Consider the following 13767-nt stretch of genomic DNA (forward strand, 5'->3'; position numbering starts at 1 on the left):
TGAGATAAACTTTTGTTATTGACCAAATACTTATTTTCCACCATAATTTGCAAATAAGTTCATAAAAAATCCTACAATGTGATTTTCTGGAATTTTTTTTCTCATTTTGTCTGTCATAGTTGAAGTGTACCTATGATGAAAATGACAGGCCTCTCTCATCTTTTTAAGTGGGAGAACTTGCACAATTGGTGGCTGACTAAATACTTTTTTGCCCCACTGTATATGTTTTAGTTTAGGCTACGTTCCCCAACAGAGGTCATTCAAAAATGGCCTAATCATATAGGCTAGAATCTAACTGAAAAATCATAATGAGAGTTGATTCATCTTCACAAATCTATCAATCTGCACAACAAAGTAAAAGACACACCAGTCTTGATCTGTCAACAATGGAGGACAGTCAGTAACACATGGCATCAAATAGTATTAGATTAAAACCCAGGTAAACATAAGGAAAATCCCTTTTGCATCTTGGCATGCAGTTTATTTAAAGTAAACTCTTTCCCTAGTTAACTTAAGGGGATTACCCAGGGCTTTGGAGCTGGGGTTTAAACTCCTCTATTACACCTGTTCACTTAGGGCTGCAGGGGCAGCATGGGGTGAGAGCTATTAGTTTCTCTTGGGCCATTAGGCTACACTGGCTAACAGTAAGACTCATATCAGACAAACTTACAAATAGGTTTTATGTACCTGTGCGGTGCATCCAATGAATGGACAGGTAGAGTCCAATAGAGTTGAAATTTTAAAACAAAATAATCTTTGCTCATTAAGATTTAGCTTATTCCATATCAATGTCAGGTAACCAAAGAATGTACCAACTCACTAGCTAAATATAAAAACAATCTGATGTTGCTGACTTGATGGCTGCACATGTAACGGATGTGAAATGGCTAGCTAGTTAGCGGGTACGCGCTAGTAGCATTTCAATCAGTTACGTCACTTGCTCTGAAACCAATATGTAGTGTTGCCCCTTGCTCTGCAAGGGCCGCGGCTTTTGTGGAGCGATGGGTAACGACGCTTCGTGGGTGACTGTTGTTGATGTGTGCAGAGGGTCCCTGGTTCGCGCCCGTGTCGGGGCGAGGGGACGACGTAAAGTTATACTGTTACATAGTGTAACGGATGTGAAATGGCTAGCTAGTTAGCGGGTACGCGCTAGTAGCATTTCAATCAGTTACGTCACTTGCTCTGAAACCAATATGTAGTGTTGCCCCTTGCTCTGCAAGGGCCGCGGCTTTTGTGGAGCGATGGGTAACGACGCTTCGTGGGTGACTGTTGTTGATGTGTGCAGAGGGTCCCTGGTTCGCGCCCGTGTCGGGGCGAGGGGACGAAGTAAAGTTATACTGTTACATTGATGCTGTTGACCCGGATCACTGGTTGCTGCGGAAAAGGAGGTTGAAAGGGGGTGAGTGTAACGGATGTGAAATGGCTAGCTAGTTAGCGGGTACGCGCTAGTAGCATTTCAATCAGTTACGTCACTTGCTCTGAAACCAATATGTAGTGTTGCCCCTTGCTCTGCAAGGGCCGCGGCTTTTGTGGAGCGATGGGTAACGACGCTTCGTGGGTGACTGTTGTTGATGTGTGCAGAGGGTCCCTGGTTCGCGCCCGTGTCGGGGCGAGGGGACGACGTAAAGTTATACTGTTACACACAGAACACTAGTCCTATAAACAGTATGCCAAATTCTAGCCCATGATGTACTCTTAAGGAGCCTATCGTTACCCCTAGAGGTCCAATGACCTTATATGTTATTTTCAGAGGTAGACTGACTGACAGCCAAAACAGCCTATCACTCCATCTAAACTTGAATCAATTGTCACTTGTAATACAGTCCTAGAAACATAAAGCCCTCTACGTTCATATCAGATCAATTATTTCACAAATGCAAAATACACTTACTGTACACTGTTTCAAACGGCTTTATACGTTGCAGCCAACAATATTTTCCAGTAAGTTTCTGGCTGCCTTCGTTACACACAGGTGTTCTGAGCATTCTAGATAGCTAATTAGCACAGGTGGTCCCTCTGTCTTCCATATTCACGCAGTGTAACATGGAGATATGGCCGTGTGGGAACACTACCCCTCCCACCCCAAAAAAGGTGTCTCAATTTAACGTTTTATTATAAATATATATATATATTTTTTTAAATGTACTCCACCATACAGAAGACACCTTCGTCCAATAACTTATGTGTAATGGAACTGAGAGTCATGACCAAATTCATGATACTAATAAACATTTACATATAGTATTTTTGTGTGTGTAATGAATGTCTATTAAAGCATAACATAAATAAACAATTACATCCAAATGTAAATATTTGTTATTAATATGAATTTCGCATACTATTTATAGGGCTAAGTGAACACACAGTTGTAAACAGATGCACGCAGTAGTCTTTCATCAAACCAATGTTATATCTTGCGAGATGATTGTCCTATTATTTTAAAGCCCTGACACGTCGTTGTGTCAACATGAGGGTTGAACCTCGGCCCTCTTATCCACAGAGCAGGGAGAGAAGACTTAATTTGTTGTCGGCTTCAAAACCATGATCAAAACTAGCTAACGTTAGTGTGAATAAATCAGCAAGTTAGGTTAGATTAGCTAGCTACGTTAGCTATTTTATCCGAACACCTCGAATAATACTACCTATAGTTAACTACCTAGGCTATCTTAAATAACAGAGCAATAATAATAATAAATAACACTATTGGCATCATAGCTAGATAGCTAAAAACATAACAGTAACGTTAGCTAGCTACGTTTGCTAACCCGGCTGTACTAGCTAGTACTGGTAACGCTAGCTAGCTATGTAATCAAGTCTGTATTCGTAACATTTTTGTATGTAATCCATGCCCCCCGTGATTCAGCTAGCTAGTACTGTAGTCATTATACCAGAAATATAACTGTCGATGATAATTAAGCGACCAGTTACTTACGAAGTGGCTAGATCGTTTTGTTGACGTCTTTTCGCTTCTTTCCCCCTTGACAGCTTTCAAGCGATACCTCACTTCTTCTTCGGTGAGGTTTAACAGTGGATGGCATCCAATAAAAGTTGCATTATCGCCACCTACTACTACTACTTCTTCTTCGGTGGAGATTATCGGCGGTTGGCATCCAACGTTGTGGTGCATTACCGCCACCTACTGTACTGGAGTGTGAGACAGAGAGAAACTAAATCCTATCTGACAGCCCCGTTGCTCTTAAAAAATAGAAAATATTTGAGACTATATCTAATGACGTTCTACTCAATCCACTCTTTAAAATAATTTCCTGTATCCCCTTCTCCCTCATACTAGATATCAGCCTCTCTCTTTCCCTCTGATACTGCCCACACTGTAGCAATACATGCTTCACGGTCTCTGTTTCCTGGCAATAATCACACTTTCCTGTTGGATGCTTTCCTGTCACATTTAAGTCTAATTTAACCGGCTGTGTCTCACCCTTAATCTTGTAAAAAATAGCCTCCTCTCTTCTGTCCCTTCCTGCCGTACTCCCCTCCCCGACTTACCTCTGTACTTGAAATAAATGCCTGCCCTTAGTATCTTTATTCCACTGCTCCTGCCATCTCTGCACCATCACTGTCCATATCAGTCTTTTTGCCTCTGCCTTGCTCATTCAAACTACAACATCCCCATTTCTTAGTGCTTGTTTAGCCAGTACATCAACTGCCTCGTTCCCTTCCACCCCACATGGGCTGGGACCCAAGTAAATCTTATCTGTATACCCATCTGTCTAATCCTGCAATGGGTTTGTAGCACCTCATAAAGCAGGTCTTGTCTGCTACGTGATCTAAAGGACTGGAGACTAATTAACACTGCACATGAATCAGAGCAAATAATCCTCTTTCTGGGTTGACTTCCTCCACCCACTGCAAGACCAACAGTATGGCCATCAATGTTGCCGTATATACAGCCATAGGATCTGTAATACGTTTCCTGACTTCCACCCCACATTCCTGCACTACAAATGCTGACCATCTTTTGAACCATCTGTGTAAATGGATACAAAATCCTGATACACAATATCCAAGGACAGGAGGTGGCAGGTAGCCGAGTGGTTAGAGTGTTGGACTAGTAACCGAAAGGTTGCGAGATCAAATCCCTGAGCTGACAAGGTAAAAATCTGTTGTTCTGCTCCTGAACAAGGCAGTTAACCCACTGTTCTTAGGCTGTCATTGAAAATAAGAATTTGTTCTTACCTGACTTACCTAGTTAAAGAAAGGAAAAATAAAAAACCCAGATGTCTGTTAAACAAATCAGATGGCTCAACACTATGTTTTCCCAACACTTCTAGATCAACTACTGGAAGTGGGAGTAGCCATGGTGGTTTTACAGGAAAAGCTACCATTGGACTAAACTCCCTTCCATACAGTCCTATCTCCTTTGCCTGGGTATTACCCACCCACCCAAAGCTTGTGTTCTGTCTTTGCTCATGTTCCCAGCATGCCTGTAGGATGAGACATTCAGCACCTTCTTACACTTTCTCACCACTCTCTCAATGTGTTCTGCCCAGGTCAGTCTAGTACACCCTAAGGAACCTGAAGACCCCCACACTCTCCAAGTTTCTCCCATACAACCTCAAGCATACCTCATCTCCCACCTTCTTCCTGGTAAAGAACACTGTCTGAGTTTTCTCTAGAGAACCTGAATCCCCACATTAATGGCCACCGCTCTACCTCATCTATTGCTTCCTGTACCTTCCTGACTATGTATGGCACATTTCTTCCCTTCTTCCATAAGGCACCATCATCTGCAAGTAACGACCTCCCAATATCCAGCTGTACCTGAGAGTAAACATAATTGATCATGATTGAGAACAACATAGGACTAATCACGCTCCCCTGTGGTGTACCATTATCCACCAGGTAGCTGCCTGATAGTGACTTTCTCACCCTCACCTGGATAGACCTTCCAAACAGGAAATCCTTTATTCAGTTGTACATTCTTCCTCCATCCCCATAATATCAAGCTTGATTAACACTCCCTCCTTCCACATCATATCATACGTCTTCTCCACATCTTCTTCTATGATATCATGGGGGCCGAAAACAAACGTTTAAAGTGCATGCCGCCACCTACTGTGCTGGAATGTACTATCAATCATGATTTGCCCAATTCTGTACTATCATGAAAATAAAAACCAAAACCAAAATCAAAACCAAATAGATCCCTAACTTCTACCACCCCCCCCCCCCCCAAAAACCCCATCCCCAACCCCATTTAACTTTATCTATATCATGCTGAAACACTCCAACCCTAGGATTGTTCAGAATGTCAACAGTAACATCTGTTACCCGCATTATCTCTTTTGCCTTCTCCACAATAACCTTCAACCTAGCATTTGTGCTTTCCACAACCCGAGGCGTATTGGCAACCTTAACAATAAAAGCTATGAAGTTAACTTTATTCATTTTCAGTGTCCTTTGACACCACACATTCATGAGCACAAGATTTGTAAACAGGCCTCGAAACCATGCCAGGAACACCAGATGCACCAGCCCCAAAAATAGGTCCACTTACTACAGGTACATCCATGTAAACTCCATCAGCCTGACAGTAGGTCCACTTACTACAGGTACATCCATGTAAGCTCCATCATTCCGCACAGTAGTTCTACCAATCTGTTTTATGGCTTCTGCATATGATACATCACGACTGATCCTAGATCAAATCAAATTGTATTTGTCACATGCGCCGAATACAACAGGTGTAGAGTGAAATGCTTACTTACAAGCCCTTAACCAACGACGCAGTTTTTAGAAAATACCTAAAAATAAAAAAGAATTTAAAAAAAAAGAGGTAAGAATAACAAATAATTAAAGAGCAGCAGTAAATAACAATAGCGGGGCTATATACAGGGGGTACAGGTAACGAGTCAATGTGTCAATGTGCGGGGGCACCGGTGTCGAGGTAATTGAGATAATTATGTACATGCAGGTAGGGTTGTTAAAGTGGCTATGCATAGATAATAACAGAGTAGTAGCAGCGTGTGGGGGGGGGGGGGGGGTGCAAATGATCTGGATAGCCATTTGATTAGCTGTTCAGGAGTCTTATGGCTTGGGGGTAGAAGCTGTTTAGAAGCCTCGTGGACCTAGACTTGGCGCTCTGGTACCGCTTGCTGTGCGGTAGTAGAGAGAACAGTCTATGACTAGAGTGGCTGGAGTCTTTGACAATTCTTAGGGCCTTCCTCTGACACCGCCTGGTATAGAGGTCCTGGATGGCAGGAAGCTTGGCCCCGGTGATGTACTGGGCCGTACGCACTACCCTCTGTAGTGCCTTGCGGTCGGAGGCCGAGCAGTTGCCATACCAGGCAGTGATGCAAGCCGTCAGGATGCTCTCGATGGTGCAGCTGTAAAATCTTTTTGAGGATCTGAGGACCCACGCCAAAGGGGGAATAGGTTTTGTCGTGCCCTCTTCACGACTATCTTGGTGTGCTTGGACCATATTAGTTTGTTGTTGATGTGGACGCCAAGAAACTTGAAGCTCTCAAGCTGCTCCACTACAGCCCCGTCGATGAGAATGGGGGTGTGCTCGGTCCTCTTTTTCCTGTAGTCCACAAGCATCTCCTTTGTCTTGATCACATTGAGGGAGAGGTTGTTGTCCTTGCACCACATGGTCAGGTCTCTGACCTCCTCCCTAAAGGCTGTCTCGTCGTTGTCGGTGATCAGGCCTACCACTGTTGTGACATCAGAAAACTTAATGATGGTGTTGGAGTCGTGCCTGGCCGTGCAGTCATGAGTGAACAGGGAGTACAGGAGGGGACTGAGCACGCACCCGTGAGGGGCCCCCGTGTTGATGATCAATGTGTCGGATGTGTTGTTACCTACCCTTACCACTTGGGGGCGGCCCGTCAGGAAGTCCAGGATCCAGTTGCAGAGGGAGGTGTTTAGTCCCAGGGTCCTTAGCTTAGTGATGAGCTTTGAGGGCACTATGGTGTTGAACGCTGAGCTGTAGTCAATGAATAGCATTCGCACTTAGGTGTTCCTTTTGTCCAGGTGAGAAAGGGGAGTGTGGAGTGCAATAGAGATGGCATCATCTGTGGATCTGTTGGTGCGGTATGCAAATTGGAGTAGGTCTAGGGTTTCTGGGATAATGGTGTTGATGTGAGCCATGACCAGCCTTTCAAAGCATTCCATGGCTAGAGACGTGAATGCTACGGGTCGGTAGAGTCCTACAAAAACTATCCGTCTGAGAAAACATCCGTCTGTTCGCGCGCCACGAAGAGGACACGCGCTTACTAATTTTACTTTTCTATTGAACATACTTCTTTACATATGAAATATTATAGTTTATTTACATTTTAGGATACCGGATGATTAATTAAATGATTAATTAGAAACGTAGATTGACTTGTTTGAACAAAGTTTAGCGGTAGCTTTTTGGACTTGTTTGTCTGCATGTTGAACAAGTGGATTAACGTAAACTAACTCACTACATCGCGCTGGTCCGTACAATTGACCTTATTTTAGCGCCAAAAAAAACGTAATACTTCCAGATAAACTGTAATATCAATACCGTTGTAAAGCACAATTTCTCCCCTTTCTGACAAAATCAATGACGAGACCTTCACGATGCCCATCTCTGCATGATTCAAGAAGGCAATGAGCTCCGTCAGGTCTTTTTAAAAATGGCAGGTGGGGAAGCGAAACCTATTGCGTGATAGTGAGAAGGAGTGATGTTGTGTGGGGAATCCGCTTTTTTTCACTCTATCTGTCCAACTTATCACCTCTAAAATTTAAATAAAACACTATAAAGAGTTTATATAATGTGTCATTACATACCTATTTGAAGGTTTGTGTTGAATTTGAATCGGGTTTTTAGGGCGGTGCTAAAGTGATCTTCAGAAGTAAACAGCGGCTTTGGAGAGTCATGATAGCTTGTAATGATGATGCAAAAAATGACTAGGTATCCCCCCTTACCTTGTCCCTATCTTGTTTTTAAACAGTGAGAGAAGTGCTAGACCTGGTGGAGAGAGGCTGTAAGACAGAATTAGTTGCTTTATGCGTGCTGTACGTTACGCCATGACACGCCACGATGTAACGTACAGCATCGGAGGCGTCCGTTTTTTCAACTTTTCTCCAATACTATAGAGCCATTACCATGTCAATCAACGCTTGAATAGAAACGTAGTTCACACCCCAGATTTTGATGACAACACAGTCGCCACAGTCCACAAAAACAATCACAGTTAGTTTTCTTTGCAGCCTCGTTTGAATATCGCGGTTGTGCATATTTGTACAGAATGGGGTTAGCGTACGTTACTGAAATCGATGGCGCCAACTAAACAGACTTTTTGGGATATAAAGACGGATTTTATCTAACAAAAACGACCATTCATGTTGTATACCTTGGGATTGCGAACAGAGGAATATTTTCAAAATCCTGTGATTTATTTAATTTTGTGAAGCCTGTGCTGGTTGAAAAACATGTTGATGTGGGGCGCCGTCCTCAGACAATCGCATGGTATGCTTTCGCTGTAAAGCCTATTGTAAATCGGACAACGCAGTTAGATTATGGCTTGGGGGCGCTATTTTCACGTCTGGATGAAATGTGTGCACAAAGTAAACTGCCTGTTACACAGGCCTAGAAGCTTGGATATGCATATAATTGGTAGATTTGGACAGACACTCTAAAGTTTCTAAAACTGTTTGAATAAAGTCTGTGAGTATAACAGAACAGATTTGGCAGGCGAAACCCCGAGCACAATCCATCCAGGGAACAAAATGTTGATGTTAATCTGTTTTCCATTGGTTTTCTATGGCAAGGTCGTTTTAATAGAAATATCCTTGCAGTTCCTATAGCTTCCACTAGATGTCAACAGTCTTTAGAAATTGGTTGATGTTTTTCTTTAGAGAAATGAAGAAGTAGCCCTGTTATTTTCCTGTGTCACTCTAATGATTTGGTGCGGGTGACCTAGAACATGCTTTCTTTGTTTTCGTCCGGTATTGAACGCTGTTTATCCCGTCTTAAATTTTATTGATTATTTACGTTAAAATATACCTAAAGTTGTATTACGAAAGTTGTTTGAAATGTTTGGACAAAGATTACAGGTAATTTATGAGAGATTTTGTAGTCATGTAGCGTGAGTTGGAACCGGTGTTTTTCTGGATCAAACGCGCCAAATAAATGGACATTTTGGATATATAACGACGGAATTAATCGAACAAAAGGACCATTTGTGATGTTTATGGGACATATTGGAGTGCCAACAGAAGAAGTTCGTCAAAGGTAAGGCATGAATTATATCTTTATTTCTGAGTTTTGTGTCGCGGCTGGCGGGTTGAATTATGATTGTCTGTCTTTGTTTGATGAGGTGCTGTCCTCAGATAATAGCATGGTTTGCTTTCGCCGTAAAGCATTTTTGAAATCTGACACTGTGGCTGGATTAACAACAAGTGTAGCTTTAATTTGGTGTATTGCATGTGTGATTTCATGAGTTTAATATTTATAGTAAATTAATTTGAATTTGGCGCTCTGCCATTTCAGATGTTGTCAAATTGATCTCACTGAAGGGATTTGATCCATAAGAAGTTTTAACAAGAATTTAAGCTTTTAAATTATATAAGATACTTGTATGTTCATGAGTGTTTAATATTACGATTATTTATTTGAATTGCGCACCCTCCAATTTCACCGGATGTTGTCGACTGGTGTGCCGCTAGCGGGACGCCTATCCCTAAGAGGAACTTCTTCTGTGGATTTTATATGGCGGTTGGCAACCAACTTTAAGGTGCATTACCACCACCAACTGGACTGGAGTACAGAGCAGAGAGTGAAGAATCCTACACAATATTATTGTCTCCCTAAGGAAACGAAATACATAATTAAATACTACATCCCCTGAAGATTTCCCCAGCAGTTCACTTAATCCTGGCTCTTCAACCCCATTACTCCACAAATCTAATAACAATCGCTCCCTTTCCCTACCATATTTCTGCCACTGAAATAGAACGTGTTCCACTGTTTCCATCTCCTCCTGACAATGATCACACCTCCCAGTCGGATGTTTCCCCATCAATTTCAATGTACTATTGAGCCTTGTGTATCCCAGTCTCATCCTTGTGACTACACTTTCCTCCCTTCTCTCTCGGCCTGAGGACCTCCCTGCCCCCACCTTTTCCTGGATCTTATATCGATGTCTTCCCTTTTTCTCCCTGTTCCACAACTCTTTGTTTTTAACCACTGTTCTTATTCACCCCTTGGCTTCTGCTTTACTGGTTGACAGTTCCATCTCAACATTAGGATGTTTAAGAGCCTTCTAGGCGATAACATCCACCTCCTTATTCCCATCTACTCCCACGTAGGCTGGTACCCAGAGGAACATCACAAATACCCCAATCTGTTTCAACCTATACAAAGACTGCTGAAACACAAATGAATTTAAGCTCATCAGTGCTGCACAGGAGTCAGAGCAGATGACTATTCTGTCTGGCCTCACCACCTCCACCCACTCTGCAGCCAATAGTATGACCACCACTCCATTGTGTAAACAGATAAATGATCCATTGCTCTTTCTGTCACTGCCACCTTAAATTCAGGAACACTAAAAGCTGCACCTGTCCTCCCTGTTTTGTGGTCCTTAGATCCATTTGTGAATATATTCAATAAAGCGTAGTATTGTGTTCTTAAATGTTCACTTACAACTGAATCTACTCCTTCATCAACATCTCTTACCCTTTCAAGCAACCCTAGATCTATCACTGGCTGAGGGAGAAACCAAGGTGGGATAGCAGAAAGAACCACAGAGGGGCTAAACTCCCTCCCAAACAACCCCATCTCTCTCGCCATGCAATTGCCTATATACCAAAAGCATGTATTCAGGTTTCGTTCATGTTCCCAGTCAACCAAGGAGTAACTTTTTTGTATGATGTGTAACCTTATGGTCCTTGTAGATTTACCCAATATGTCATGGCTAGCTCTTGTCTTAACTTTAACGTCATTTCTCCCAACTGCACCTGCATCGCTGCCACCGGAGAGGACCTCCACAACATATCCTTAGGGCTTGGGCCTGGATTACATCTAGCTTTTTTAAAGATATCTGAGCTGCTGATCCATATGCTACACTTGAATAATCCAGTGATGATCTTAACAGCTATAGCATTTTCAACGCCATTCTGTCAGCCCCCCACTCCATTCCTGACAAGCAACCCATCACATTCAATATTTTCTTTTCTTTGACAACTACGCTGTTAATATGCTCCGCCCATGTCATTCGTATGTCAAACCAGACCCCCAAGAACCTAAACCCTCTCAAGACTCCTTCCATTCAACTTCAAGTATATTTCCGCCTCAACCTTCCTTCTAGAAAAAAACACAGTCTATGTTATCTCAACTGAAAACTTGAAGCCCCACCTGAGGGACCACTGCTCAACTTCACTAATCACTTCTTGAACTCTTCTGGCTGTATGGATAATATTTCTCCCTCTCTTCTACAGTGCCCCATCATCCGCAAACAATGACCTCCCAATATCAGGTCTCACCTGGGAGAATACATCATCAATCATAATGGAGAACAACAAACGACTAATGACACTTCTCTGGGGGGTACCATTATCTACCTTATAGCTTGCTGACAGAGCTCCCCACCCACACTTGCTTTTCCCAAGTGGTTGCACCTTAAAATATAAATGTATAATGTGTCATTCTGTAAGTGCTGTTAATGTGAAGGGGAAACGTCTAGGAGCAACAATGGCTCTGCCGCGAAGTGGTAGGCACACAAGCTCACAGAACGGGACCGCCGAGTGCTGAAGCTTATAGCAAGTAAAAATTGTCTGTCCTCGTTTGCAACACTCACTACTGAGTTCCAACTGCCTGTGGAAGCAACGTCAGCACAATAACTGTTTGTCGGGAGCTTCATGTAATGGGTTTTCATGGCCGAGCAACTGCACACAAGCCTAAGATCACCATGCGCAATGCCAAGCGTTAGCTAGAGTGGTGTAAAGCTTGCCATCATTGGACTGGAGCAGTGGAAACGCATTCTCTGGTGTGATGAATCATCCTTCACCATCTGGCAGTCTGACGGATTAATCTGGGTTTGGCGGATGCCAGGAGAACGCTACCTGCCCCAATGCATAGTGCCAACTGTAAAGTTTGGTGGAGGAATAATGGCCTGGGTCTGTTTTTCATGGTTAGGGCTACGCCCCTTAGTTCCAGTGAAGGGAAATCTTAACGCTACAGCATACAATGAAAATCTAGACGATTCGGTGCTTCCAACTTTTTGGGGAAGGATCTTTCCTGTTTCAGCATGACAATGCCCCCATGCACAAAGCGAGGTCCATATAGAAATGGTTTGTCGAGATCGGTGTGGAAGAACTTGACTGGCCTGCACAGCTCCCTGACCTCAACCCCATTGAACACCTTTGGGATGAATTGGAACACCGACTGCAAGCCAGGCCTAATCGCCCAACATCAGTGCCCGACCTCACTAATGCTCTTGTGGCTGAATGGAAACAAATCCCTGTAGCAACGTTCCAACATCTAGAGTAGAGGCTGTTATAGCAGCAAAGGGGGGACCAACTCCATATTAAAGACCATGATTTTGGAATGAGATGTTCGACGAGCAGGTGCCCACATACTTTTGGTCACGTATTGTATAAGAATAGAAACATAAAGTAAATGGCTCAGTAGAATAGAATAAACATGTTAGCATCAGTATAACACAGGAAGGAACAATTTTTGGGAAGGGGGGGGTTGGGGGTCAAGTGTTTAAATTGTGCAGCAGCCTAGGCTATTAAGCAATCATAATGAGTCTGGTAGCAGCAGCTGTGATGTGTGTGTGTAGCATTAAGCTATGGATCCTGGGACTTAACACCTCCCTCTGCAACTGGATCCTGGACTTTCTGACGGGCCGCCCCCAGGTGGTGAGGGTAGGTAGCAACACATTTGCCACGCTGATACTCAACACCGGATCCCCTCAGGGGTGCGTGCTCAGTCCCCTCCTGTACTCCCTGTTCACCCACGACTGCGTGGCCAGACACGACTCCAACACCATTAAGTTTGCAGACGACACAAGTGGTAGGCCTGATCACCGACAACGACGAGACAGCCTATAGGGAGGAGGTCAGAGACCTGGCCGGGTGGTGCCAGAATAACAACCTATCCCTCAACGTAACCAAGACTAAGGAGATGATTGTGGACTACAGGAAAAGGAGGACCGAGCCCGCCCCCATTCTCATCGACGGGGCTGTAGTGGTGCAGGTTGTGAGCTTCAAGTTCCTTGGTGTCCACATCACCAACAAACCAGAATGGTCAAACACACAAAGACAGTTGTGAAGAGGGCACAACAAAGCCTATTCCCCCTCAGGAAACTAAAAAGATTTGGCATGGGTCCTCAGATCCTCAAAAGGTTCTACAGCTGCAACATCGAGAGCATTCTGACTGGTTGCATCACTACCTGGTACGGCAACTGCTCGGCCTCCGACCGCAAGGCACTACAGAGGGTAGTGCCAGTACATCACTGGGGCTAAGCTGCCTGCCATCCAGGACCTCTACACCAGTCGGTGTCAGTCGAAGGCCCTAAAAATTGTCAAAGACTCCAGCCACCACAGTCATAGACTGTTCTCTCTACTACCGCATGGCAAGCGGTACCGGAGCGCTAAGTCTGGGACCAAAGGGCTTCTCAACAGTTTTTACCCCCAAGCCATAAGACTCATGCACAGGTAATCAAATGGCTAGCCGGACTATTTGCATTGAGTGCCACCCACCAACCCCTCTTACGCTACTGCTACTCTCTGTTTATCATATATACATAGTCACTTTAACCATACCTACAT

General features: G+C 43.7%; 1 protein-coding gene across 4 annotated transcripts in view; it reads right to left on the reverse strand.

Annotated features, from left to right (window-relative positions):
* Positions 1-3077, reverse strand: part of ppip5k1a (diphosphoinositol pentakisphosphate kinase 1a) — a 47587-nt gene extending 44510 nt beyond the window's left edge. For all 4 annotated transcript variants that reach the window (XM_071400961.1, XM_071400960.1, XM_071400959.1 and 1 more), the window contains exon 1: positions 2933-3077. The gene's annotated coding sequence lies outside the window, so the exon portion shown is untranslated. The remainder of the gene's footprint in view (positions 1-2932) is intronic.
* Positions 3078-13767: the final 10690 nt, after the last annotated feature.

Source organism: Salvelinus alpinus, chromosome 5 (assembly GCF_045679555.1).
Source record: "Salvelinus alpinus chromosome 5, SLU_Salpinus.1, whole genome shotgun sequence".
In the NCBI taxonomy this organism is placed as follows: domain Eukaryota; kingdom Metazoa; phylum Chordata; class Actinopteri; order Salmoniformes; family Salmonidae; genus Salvelinus; species Salvelinus alpinus.